The sequence below is a fragment of the Centrocercus urophasianus genome, unplaced genomic scaffold (genome assembly GCF_019232065.1).
Source record: "Centrocercus urophasianus isolate 14NV4802_14NV808 unplaced genomic scaffold, USGS_Curo_1.0 seq_2, whole genome shotgun sequence".
Classification (NCBI taxonomy): Eukaryota; Metazoa; Chordata; class Aves; order Galliformes; family Phasianidae; genus Centrocercus; species Centrocercus urophasianus.
In genome coordinates, this window is record NW_024884755.1 from 9,693,769 (window position 1) to 9,706,123 (window position 12,355).

Here is a 12,355-nt window from a genome sequence, read left to right on the forward strand (position 1 = left end):
TGCGAATAGCAGTACTTATGAGTCAATTTTGGCTTTATAGCCAAAAAGACTTGGCAACTATGGTATTCACAGCGTTTGCACATACTTTTATACATTTGCTGTTAGGGGCTGATCCTGCAGAATCCTCTAGTCTCAATTTGTGGTGAAGTAAATCTAATATAAGACTGAACGGAAGGCAATAAACTCACAAAAAGCATGACCTGTTGCTTTCCAGCTTTCTCATGCATGCAGATGTTTGATTCTGGTACAGGTCTGCTTCTCTTCTCGGCATTCTCCTCAGTCAGTTATATAAATTGCAGTTCTAAATTAGGAAAAAAAAAAATCTGAATTTCTGTTGAATTTCCTCATTTTCTAATTATTGCTTTTTTAATTTGATTTTCAGATAGATACTTCTGGGCTGTCAGAGGAAGGAAGCTCAGTTATTTCAGAGCATGCACCCTCAGTGAATGTGAGTAGACTGTGTGTTTCATAATTTTCCAAAAAGGTTGGTCTTGAGAGCTGACGTTCCTAAGAAGTTAAAGAATGACTGAAACTGAATCATGTGCAACTAGTGGAAATCCAGCCTCTTTGTCTTTGTAAGCGCAATACTGTTGGGGTTGTGTGCCTACAGAGATGTGACTTGGAGAGCACAGCCAGGTTCCACCCAGGCAAGGCTTACTCAGTACTTCTCCTTGGCACTGGAAGGTATCTCATTTGCTTTTGGGCATAAAGATTCTGGTGAGCAGCATGGTCAAGAACTGCGTACACTTTTCTTTGTAAGTTAGCAGCAGTCCCACAGTGTATGCAGTAATATCTTATAAACATCACTTTATGTAGTACACTGTGTACGGATCTACAGTGCTTCTTACTCTGACTCAAAGTACTTAGCTCCGTGAGAGTTTCTTCTCTGCTAGCTCTTGATAAAGGTCAAATTAATTGAAAAAATGAAATGCTTTCTCTTGAGTATTACAAGGTGAATGTAATTCACAGTGGGCATATATTTTCAGTTTGAAAATTGTCTTTTGGTTTTGTTTTTCTCTAAAAGAAAACTCACCCAACTGCCATATAACCTCAAGAGGTGAATATTCATCAGCTCTAAAATACAAATTGCCATTTTCCTGTGTCACTGGCAAAATATTCCTTCCTCCCACCTCTGTTCCCAGTAAACATTCTGGGTGGCAGAATAAATAAAATACAAATTATTTTTGATTTTGAAATGATGTTCTACCCTAGCAGAGTGGAATTTAGTCAGTCTTTCCTTCTGTGTTGTTAAACAAGTTGCACCTTGGTTGTGGACTCACGCAATACCATGGTGAGAATGGAAACATGGTGAAGCTCCAAACAAGTGGTCTGTCCATAATCAAAGTACCTAAATGGTGAGGGTGGTAATAATAGCAGAAGGGTTTTTGTTAAAGCAGACGAGGGCAAAGGGCAAAGAAAGGCAAGTGCAGCGTTGAGAGAAAAAAAAAGTCACAACCTTCCCATTGCAAACTTGAGAAAGTTTCTGTGTCCCTCAGTTTCAGCTTCTGAGTTGTATAGCAGTAATACTGGAATTTCTCAGTCTTACTGTGATGAACTGCAACACATGCATGAACAACTGGGTTTGTAGGTGGTATCTATGTCTAGAAAAGTGTTTAAAAAAAAAAAAAAGCATAGTAAAACATTGGCAGTGGAAATAACCTGTGTATCAAGTGAAGAAGGGACTCCATGCATTCGTTATCACTGTGGAATTCTTTCCAGCAGACATTGCTATTGATCTAGTTCATCAGTGGTCAATCATCTTTCAGAAGACAAGAAAACAAACAAACAAAAAAACCCATAACACCATGATAATTCTCACCTCAGAAAGCATTATTTCTTGTTGAAATGTCATGAAGTGTTCATCAGGCTCCAGCAGTACTGGTATCTCTGGAAAAACCTTATTTTTCTCCACTGCTAATTAATTCAAATTTTGAGTAAGGAATCAAATACCTTGATGCAAAATAAAGAATAATATCATGTGAAGAGTGATACTGAGTGGCTGTTAAAGTCTTCTTGAGAGCTGAAATGGCAGCTGTTGCTGCACAGTTTAGAGTAATGCTGAAGTAAGGCTAGGAAGGAACCCAAGGAGCTTGGAGTTTTGAGACGTCACTAACAACAACAACAGATGAAGAAATGTTTTATGGGCACTGTGTGTGCAAAGTAGGTATTTTTGCTCTGTGACTGAGAAGTTTGCAAACGGGGTCTGAAATTCTGAAAAACCTAAGAATGATTCCCTTTGTGAACACCTTTACTGTCTTGTCAGTAGCAAGTAAGTTGGCCAGCCACAGAAATTCAAATTATTCAGAGCATCTTACGATTGTTTAAAGTTGTTTCTCTTCTAGTCCTTCCCTTTGATTTTAATGTTGAAAGTGGGAGTAGAGAAGGGAAGCTATAAAAATATTGTGTCCTTGACTTTACCAGTGAAAGGTGAAATTTAACCAGTTGATTCTGAAAGGCTGGCCAAAAATAGATGGGTGATGTTTAGATTGGGCTTTAAATGGTAGTTAGTACATTAAACCCAGGTGGTGCAGTTTAAATATAGCATCAAGTACTTAAAAAAAAAAAAAAAAAAAAAAGTGTGTGTGTATATATATGTATATATATGTATGTATGTATAGCTGATCAGGCTTTATTCATGTCACTTTTAGAACTGTGAAAAGCCTAAACAGATTAGAAAGCAAGCATGTTTTGGTTTTTTGGGTTTTTTTTTTGGCAGGCAGATTAAAGATATAAGAGGTTGAAAGGCAGTTGGACCTCAGTGTCATGCTCAGACATCTCAGAAGCAGTCTCTCAATATTATTTGATGCATATGCAAAATGAGATATGCTTTTATCTACACCTCAGCATTTGTAGCTAGCATACTGTGCCACCAGTGACCAATAGGCTTTTTTTGACATGGTGGCTTTTTTTCTATACGGCCAAAGTGTTGCGATTAGTAATATTTTCATTATTGCAGATAAGGTCAAATGTTGGAGAAAAGAAACAAAACACACTGTGAGCTGTGTGCAGGGCCTTCACAAAGTAGCTGTGAAATACTTCAACGTCACTTGCACACGAGATGTGCGGTCTTTTAAAGTCAGCATGGAGAACTCAGCAGTTTCAGCATTACTGATTTGTGAATATTACTACCTGAACTGATAGTATTCAAGCAGAAGGTTGGATTTGTGATCACTTCTACGACAAATACTCATTTCTCTGTGACTGACTTTGATGTTTAGCTCGTGCTGTCAGAATTAAATGTGTAACTAATAAGGAAGCAACCAACTTTATTCAGATAGATTTGGATCTCTTAAATGGCTGCCCACTAAGTGGAAAATACTATTCAGTGTTTAACATAGAGAAATGTGAAATAATCAATGTGTAGGCAATGAACCGAAGTGAAGAGTGTATATACAGTGGAACAGCAATGCAGTATAATGACAAGGAAAGGATTTAAAGGTTGTTATAAACAAATCCATGAAGATATTAGCGTGGTCTGTGTGCAGGAAAAAAAGCCAACGTGAAATGGAGCTGCACAAATGAGCAGAATACAAATGACAACAAGGAATATTAATATAGGACTCTCTTATTGCTTTATTTTAAACAGTGCTGTGAGTTCCATTTTTGAAGTTGAGTACTGCGGTTATAAACCTGCTTTGTATCTGAACAGTCATATTGGCATTCGGATTTCTAAATTGAAATTCTCGTTTTTAAACCCTGGTGCACAATATTTGCTCCTGTAATTTCTATTAACTGTCTGTCTTTTAGAGAGCTTCTTCAGTGTACACATTGCAGTAATTGTTTGTACAAAAGACCAATTACATATTTAGCTGGCTTCTTGAAGGTACATTTACATTAAGTGGACCCACACAACTGGAATGATTGTTTATTCAAGTAATGGTTGCACACACTTATGGAAATCTAGGACTTCTTTCTAAAGCCTGCTAGAGTACTTTGCCACGGGTTTAACATACAATGTGTGAAAGGTTTTGATATTATTGTGGTTTATTTCAAAATGTGGTGCCTCAAGTAGCTAATTGTGGGTGAATGTTTGCATCATGCTTGCAGAATTAACCTGCAGAAGCTTGATGGGTACTTGAAAATATTGATTAATCTTTAGGCCAAACTTTTCTTTACCGTCAAATAAAACATGGTAATTTCCTAAGCACAGTGTGACTGACTGGAAAGTAATAGTGGATGTTCGTGATTAAAATTAGTGGACACAGAGTGTGTGTTTCTTAAGATGTGACAAATGGTGCTTTTTTTTTTCCTGGTTGCCACAACATCCTCACAGGCCCCTGGTTTGTGTGTGAGGTTCCTTGCTTAGTGCTTCCTGTGCAGCGTCTTAAAAGAGAGAAAGCTGCACTACTTAAGCCTGGCAGAGCTGTACAGTACATTAGGTCAGGTATCTGCATTAAATTTGAGTATGCCCTAGGGGATAGTTGAAGAACTGCGTCATTTTAATAGCTGTTGGATTTTTTATTATTATTATTATTTATTTATTTTTCTCTCTGTGGATAAAATTCAAGCTTTTATTAGTAGGGAGCCTGTTCATTTTCTTCTGTGTATAGACATGTTGGTTTTGATACAAAGGTCTAAAAAATACCATTTTTGTTTTCTTATTTCTGATAATGGCTAAAGTCACATTGCAGTGTGCTAGGATTATTAATCTGACTGCAGCTAATTACGTCAAATTTGTTACTGTGTACTGATCATCTAAATGATATTGTGGACTCATTTTCATCAAACTCCTAAAGTAACACAGAGATAATCTTCTTTGTATGAAAATACTGCTAGCTAATCTAAATTAAACTTAACAACCTATATAAGAGGGTATGGAAAAGCCTAAACAGATGGGTCTCACTCTGCTCCCAGTATATACAGCTGTGGATGTGTGATATGCTGTGGGCTGAAGAAAGTGTAGGAACCACAAGAAATACCTGTGCTTCCTCATAGTTTTGCTTATGGCAGGAGTCCTAGGGCTCCCAATATGAAACGTGGATTTTCCTTCTATGCAGTAACCTGCAGTTCTTTGTGAATTGTTCTGAAGATTAACTATAGAAGTCTGTTAAGTAACGTGTATGACTGCAGTTTGAAATGTTATACGTGCTTGTTGGAACAACTTTCCTTTTGTGTGAGTGTGTGTGCATCTGTGTTCTTATAGAATGAATAAATCAGGCTTTAGCCTTCCCTATATAGGTTGTGCTTCCAAGTCTACGCTTTATCATCTTTCTTTGTAAACTGCAGTTATTAGAACTGGGCTCAGCATGCCAGTGCTGAGGCCTCATAGCAAATTTTGTGAGCCAAGCACTGAATAATTTGCCATGATGTTAGCAAATGTGTCTTTGAGCCTATTTTGTATACCTGCAAGCACCTACTGACATTGCCCAGTGGTTGTAAAGGCCTGGATAAGCAGCCTTTGCCTCTCATCCCCTCCAAGAGAAGGAAGATAATGTGATTCAAGCGGTTAGATATGTGGTAATTTCACAGGAAAATGTGTATAACCCTATAGGACTTGAAGTACCTTTTGTTCTACTTTTTCTATTAAAATCAGAGTTTATCTTATAATTTTTAAAAGATTCAACTTTAAATATATTTATTCTGAACTATATCTGTTACATAAAATATATTTTTAATTTTTCCATTATGAAAACTGTAGCTGGCTTTGATGTTCAGAATCTCAAAGGATTTTTAGGCTTGATCATCTGCCGAGCTCTGCATTAACGTGTCTAATCAGGAAATCTGCAGAAACCTTAATGATGTGTTCAGATATTATCCTCTTAGAAACTAAAATTTAAGAAAGTCTTCTTGCCAGAGTGAATCATACAACTTGTATGTGATTTCTAAATTTCTTTAGCTTGTGTGGTTTGAATTTTGAATCTTAAATGTATTTTATTTTATTTTATTTTTTATTATCTTTGGAAATGTGAACTCATTATTCTTTCTCCCATCATACAACTTGAAGTGAACATAGTGGTTTAGAGATCAGATCTTTTGAACCTTTCCTATGGAGCTTGAAAGTAAAACCTCAGTCACACCTTGCAGAAATTTATAGGACTTTATGGAAAGTGAAGTGTTATTTGGTGTCTGTGAGCATGGCTAAAGCAAGAGCTTTGCTTGGGCAGATCTGTGAGGGATGGCAACAAAGCAATTTCTGTGGGTTAGAAGGGGAAGCTGCAGGCTGGGCCTGTCCTGGGACCATGCAAAGCTACTCTACTTCTAACATATACTTTTATTGTTGTTTTGATTTGGATTATTCATCTTAGCACATCCTGTTTCAGTGACATGCAATATTGTGTATAGGAAAAGTGCACTTTTTGCTTCCCTAACAGCAGGAGATGGATCTTAGAAGTGTAGAATAAGAAGCTAAAATAAGAGAAATTGTGGTGAAATATAGGAAAATAAATGTTGACGTTTGAGCACAGTTGTGAAATGGGATGTGAAAAACACCATAAAGAGGCATGGAAAAATGTATGTGGGTCTCCCAGATGATGATGCAAATGTTATATTTAATGAGGAAGATGATTAAGAGCTAGTGAAATGAAGCAGGACAGACTGAGAGGAATAGGTAAGACGGATAAAGTTCTGCTGCAATGGAAACCACTGCAGAGATCAGCAAAAGTGGACTGTGCTGCTCTCTCAAGCAGAAAAAAACTTATTTGGATTTCATAACTATTATAATGGGCAAGGAGCTAAACAGGCTATGTTATTTCTCTGCAATGAAATTGTGCTAATTGGGTCGTGGGTAGGCTTGGTTAATTCCTAATGGGTGAGATTCTGGGTAGCAAATCTTTCATTTGCTGTTGGGAACATCAACCCAAACTGCTTCTGGCTGACTGATGATTTCTGCATGTTGAACTTACGGTGGTTAAATCTCTATGTACCTAGTATATGGTAAAGGAGGGCAGTTTCTGGGCAATGAAGTATCCATCCTCTCGTGGATAGGTGAAGTAGATCAGTTCTCACATTTGAAAATTGGGTTCTCCTTTGAAAACCAAAATTCACTGACTATAGTTTTAGTTAGAAAATGTGTTTTTTCATGTTTTTAATATCTAAAACTTTTATCTATTTATGTTAAATATAGTATATACTTGCTTTATTAACTTTCACACAAGAAATAAGGTAAAGCATTGTAAATCACCCTGCCAGCAATATACTGAAAGAACCTAGATTCTGAGAAGTTCATTGCAATCTGAGCTTTTGCTCTCTTACATGCTGAGATAATTCACACATGTCTTTAAGATTACTGAGATTTGGAAGATCAACGTTCTAAAGTCCAATTAACACCAAATGTTATCAAAAACATTTTGCAAATTGCAATTTGCTTTTGCAAATAGCAAGGAAGAAGGTTAGCATTTGGCTTCTTATTTGCAACTCTAACTCAGTGACAAAAAAATGTTGGTACTGTATTTTGCAGAAACTTTCTGAAAGCATATAGGAATGTGTTAGCATGTGGGGTTTGGGCAGAGCCCCACTGATCTGTGGTGATTGCAGACTTTTCATTCATTTTAACTTTTGATTCTGGCTTTCATTCCTCATCAGAGAAAGTATATCACAGAATCACAGAATGGACTGGGTTGGAAAGGACCTCAAGGATCATGAATCTCCAAACCCTCTGCCTCATGCATGGCCACCAACCTCCCCATTTAATGCTAGACCAGGCTGCCCAGGGCCCCATCCAGTCTGGCCTTAACCAGAACCAGAGCAGCTCCAGGGTCGGGGCATCCACAACCTCTCTGGGCTTTAGAATCTGTAAAATCAGATAACATTCTGATTCTGCCACCGGTGCATTTTTAGTGCTCTTGAAATTGTTTTTCAACCAGTTGGAGTGAGTTGCATGCCTGACAGGTCTTGTTACTATTTATAATATATCCTTTTCTTTACTCAGTTCTAATGGAGTGACTTAAAAGATGTTTAGATCATTTTAGTTTAGTGAAGAATTGGGGGAATTTTTCTCTTCCAAATACTTTTCATGTTGCTACCTGTTTTGTTTTGGTTCGTTTTTTTAGTTGTTGTTTGTATTTTGTATTTTTATTTTTTAATTCTGATTGGAACTGTGTCTAGGCATTCCTGATAACTCGAGGTTGTTCTAAATCCACAGGACCTCACTTGGCTTATTTGTGAAGTGTGTTCTTGCCTTTTACCTTAAGGTACTTTTATGCTAAAAAATAATACCTAAATAGCCCTGGTGTGTTGAATGACACAATTTCAAACACTGATTTTTCCACATCAGCTACAGTTCATCATGATTTTCCCATGTGTCAGTCTCAAGAGGTTATTTTTAGATGCTTGTTAGAGAATGAGGGGAGATTGTTTCAAAATGCCATCATACGCTTACCAAAAAATTAGTCCACTTTGCTCATTTTAGTGGGATAAGCTGCTCTGCTCCCAAAAGGGCTGTGTCCCATGATGGGAATGCAGAGGAGCCTACGCTCAAGGTGGTGGAGAAGATTTCTCTGTGATGTAGGATCTCACCTTGCAAAGGCGTTATTGAATGAGCACTACTAGAGCTCTGAGGGAATGCACAGAGTGAATGCACTCCTCTTATTTGTGGAAAACATCTTAAACTTGCAAAGGAAAGACTTAGAACCTGGGTAATGAGTATCTTAGTTTTCTGCCTCTCTTCTTCTCTGTGATTCTCAAATCTCTCTTTTTTAGTGTATTCTAAAACTTTCATATAGAATGTGACAGAAGTTGTGTAGACTTTTATGTTGAATGCTAATGAACTGAAAGTGTGCAAATAGAGCTATGGGAAATTATAATGACTTCTGTTATGGATTTATTTATTTATTGCTTTGTCTTTCTCTTTGCTTTTCCCTGTGTTGTCTTTCTGCCCTAGACTACATAAATCTGGAAGTAAAGCTATTCTCCAATGCCAGCTAGTGGTTCTCACCTCATTTAAAATACATGCAAAAAATAAGGGTGTCACTTAATGATGCTTTCATACCGTATTTACTGATAACCATGTTCATTAAATAGGTAGTCAATTCCTGTGTGTAGTGTGTTCTATTCAGAGTTATTTAATCAAGCTTGAATATGGTAAGTGTCATCCAAAAGAGTTGATGCCAAGTATCTTGCAGGATCTACCCTCAGGAAATGACAGAAAAAAGGTACATGGAGTTCTTTGAATATTCAGCAGTTTTTTCTGCCTTCCTTTCTGCATCACAGGACTTCTCATAACTCCAGAATCCAGACACCTTTCAAGTGAAAATGAGCAGCAACAGTTCTACTGAATTTTCTCAGGGGCATCTCTCAGTTTTGAGCACCCAGTCATGAGTGCTCTGACTGGGATGCATGTTCTGTTTTTCACTGATTCTCAACCTTATTGCTGTTGTCTGTCCCATTTCAGCTATATGCATAAAGTAAACAACATGACTTTCAGTGTATTTCAGAGCTGTTTATCAGTAACAGCCACATTATAATTCTCTTTCAAAAAGAAATGGCAGTAGTTGCTTAATTGTACTCTTGCAAGAGTTGTAGTCATGATGCATTTAAACTTATGCCATTAAGTATTTTAAATTTATTTGTTGGAGTTGTGCCCAAGGTCATGCTGTCAGGAGCCAAAAGCAAACCCCCCAGGGGAAGAAAAGTCAAAGATCATTTTGGTGTGTGCCAGATAACTGGATGTGTTATAAATGACAACTAGCTTGTATCCAAATCACAGAGACCAAAGGCAAGGGAAACATGTGCTGGGAGCTCAGGGAATTCAATGTCACCATCTAGGACATGATAAAGTAACTTCCTGCACTTATACATCTTAAGTAAACAACTGCATTATGTCTTTTTTCACTTTGCCTTTCAGTTCAACTTAGACTTCAAATATGCATGAGGGAAATCTGGTTTGCTTGTCCTAAAATGTCCCTAGGGCATTCAGAAACCATACCCAGCAACATCTGAATTTGAGCATGCCCTACAGTGCTGGATCGTTCACTGGCTGGAGCACAGGGCTGCCTTTCCCTAGGTACCAAGGTCTCCGCTAAGCTGTACCAGTGGCAAGGGAGTGTTATGCCCTTATCACTGCAAAACTAGGTGGTCTGGGGCAGAGACTTGCTAGCTCCCCAAGGTACTTAGGACAATGAAGTTCCTTTCTACCATGCAACAGTAAAAAATAATAAGGCTATATTCCATTTACTGTTAGGACTACTTGTGTTAAAATCCCCTCTCTACAATGAGCAGAAAGGTAGGGATGTGAATGCCTGCCCTTGTGTTATCTGGAATCAACAGAAATTACATCCAGCTGCATTCAGTGGAAGTCAAAGGCAGCCTAAAAGCCTTTGCTTAATTACTGCCATCTGGCTTGCATGTGGTCAGCCCCACATTCCTGTTGAATTCTCTGTATCTGAAGTTCTTGGGCCTAAAATAACATTCCTTATCTCCCCCCTCATATCCAAAACTCATTTTTCTGTAAACCACCCCCAAGCCCAACTCCCCGGTGACTGATGGGGTGATGTGCCAAAGTATTTCACCCCCACCCTGGCTTTTTTGCAGAGCTGCTGCTGAAGGATGTAGAAATAGTGCCATGCTGGGAAAGGTAATTCAGTCCTGTGTCATGGGTGTGTGGCAACTGAAAACAATCTAATTGAGGAACGTGGAACCACTTGGGGGTAATGTCTCCTGATACTAGAATAAAAATGTGGTGATAAAATTGCACTTCATAAAGAAGAATAATATTAATAATTTTAAAGACTTCTACATTCCGTTTAAACTTAAATGAGCCCTTTATTGCTCTCCTGAAAAGCACAAGAGAGCAAGGAACTCGCTTACACTCAATAAACTCAGTGGTTAAAGGAGAGAGAATTTAGTCATGGATCCTTCACTGCCTATCAGATCTGCAGTGAAAATAAGGAGGAAAACAATTTCTTATAAATTTATTCACTTCTATTATCAAGATTACAAATAGCTTTCAAAAATGTCATCTCTGTCTGCTGAAAATCACTTTATTCTCAGTTGTAAAAGTACAGTGGAAGGGAATCTGCTCTGTGCTGTCAATTCAGTGTGTTTGGTGAAGCCCAGCTGCTCACCCGGTGCTCTGAGGCCGGGTACTTATTGGTTGTCTGCCTTTAACTATCTGCTTATAGAAGCAGCTCTGATCTACATCAAAGGGCAGGAGCCTTGGTATGCGATCATAAATAAATAAATCAGACCTAATAAGTGCTGGTGGTGACTTGCTGGCATCTTCTTTTCTTACCCTAAACTAGTTTATGCAGAGCCATAGCTGTGGAGCTGATCAATAGCTGTCCTGAAGACTGTAGTTGGGATCAGCAAAAACTGAATCAATCTCACTTTTATTTTCCTGTGATGTTTAGAAACCCAAAATTTTCTTTTTCTTCCCTTCTTTTACGAAGCTAATCATTTTGTGGAATGATATCAATGTTTTATTGTCATGGAGGATAGGTTTTTTTTCTTCTGAAACTTGGGTTTGATAGTAATTTTCCCCAGGTTAAATGGCAGACCACCTCCTGTTGATTTTTTTTTTTTTTTTTTATGGAATATTTTTGGCTTTTGGTTAAAGTGTTTTTCTCAGTGTAATCACCATTCAGTCTGTCCATTCAGTGGGTGGGATGAACGACTTCTCTGGAATTAATCCATCAAGTTGGCAAATTATTTTGGTAATTTTAGGGGTAGATCGTAACATAGGCTTCTGTGTGTGACATTCTGGCTATTGGATTGGCATGGCACTGTGGCTCTATGCTGTTAGCAATTCTATCCTGTGACAGTATAGATAATGGTTAAAACCTTGTATTAGCTTAATTTAAGGCATATTTTCACTTTCTGTTTTTATATTCTGGTTTTTCAAACCAAACACTAGAAACAGAAGTGGCAACTTCTCTGCTGTAGCTGTGTGATGAATCTCAGTGAATATTTACGACATGTAGTAACAGTAATTAAAAAAATACATTCTTTTTTCTTTTATTCCCTAAAACCTTTCAGTTCTCTAATTTCTGCATCCAGTAAGTTTGGTATTGTGAACCTTAATTTAAAGATGGAAAAGTTAGAGAGCAAATTTTGGTAAATAACTTAACATGGAGGCAAGGAAAATTGGTAGCGAGATGAGAATTACTACTTCTCATTGCTTAGTCATGAAAGTAGGTTTCATTCCAGTAGAAAACAAGTGTGCAGACATTAAACTGGCCTGGCATCTCCCTTAGAACTCTGAAAAATAAGAGAATTCCCTAAAATAAATGCCTCTAGCTCCTCATTGCTTGTATCAGTGATCTAACAAAGAGAGCTGTAGCTTGAACCTTAAGAAGAAATCATAATAAAGGAAATTTAACATAATGTCAGTTCCCAGTGTTCTGTATGACATGTCATGCGAGCAGAAAGATCAGTTTCTCAGATGTCTGGATGTTGGTAACGTCTTTAATCAAGACATCCT

The 12,355-nt window shown here is 37.7% G+C and overlaps 1 protein-coding gene across 1 annotated transcript in view; it reads left to right on the forward strand.

The window, feature by feature from the left end:
- The first annotated feature begins 384 nt into the window (after window positions 1–384).
- CDH11 (cadherin 11) overlaps window positions 385–12,355 on the forward strand; it is a 154,873-nt gene continuing 142,902 nt past the window's right edge. The window contains exon 1 of the mRNA XM_042821533.1: window positions 385–448. The gene's annotated coding sequence lies outside the window, so the exon portion shown is untranslated. The remainder of the gene's footprint in view (window positions 449–12,355) is intronic.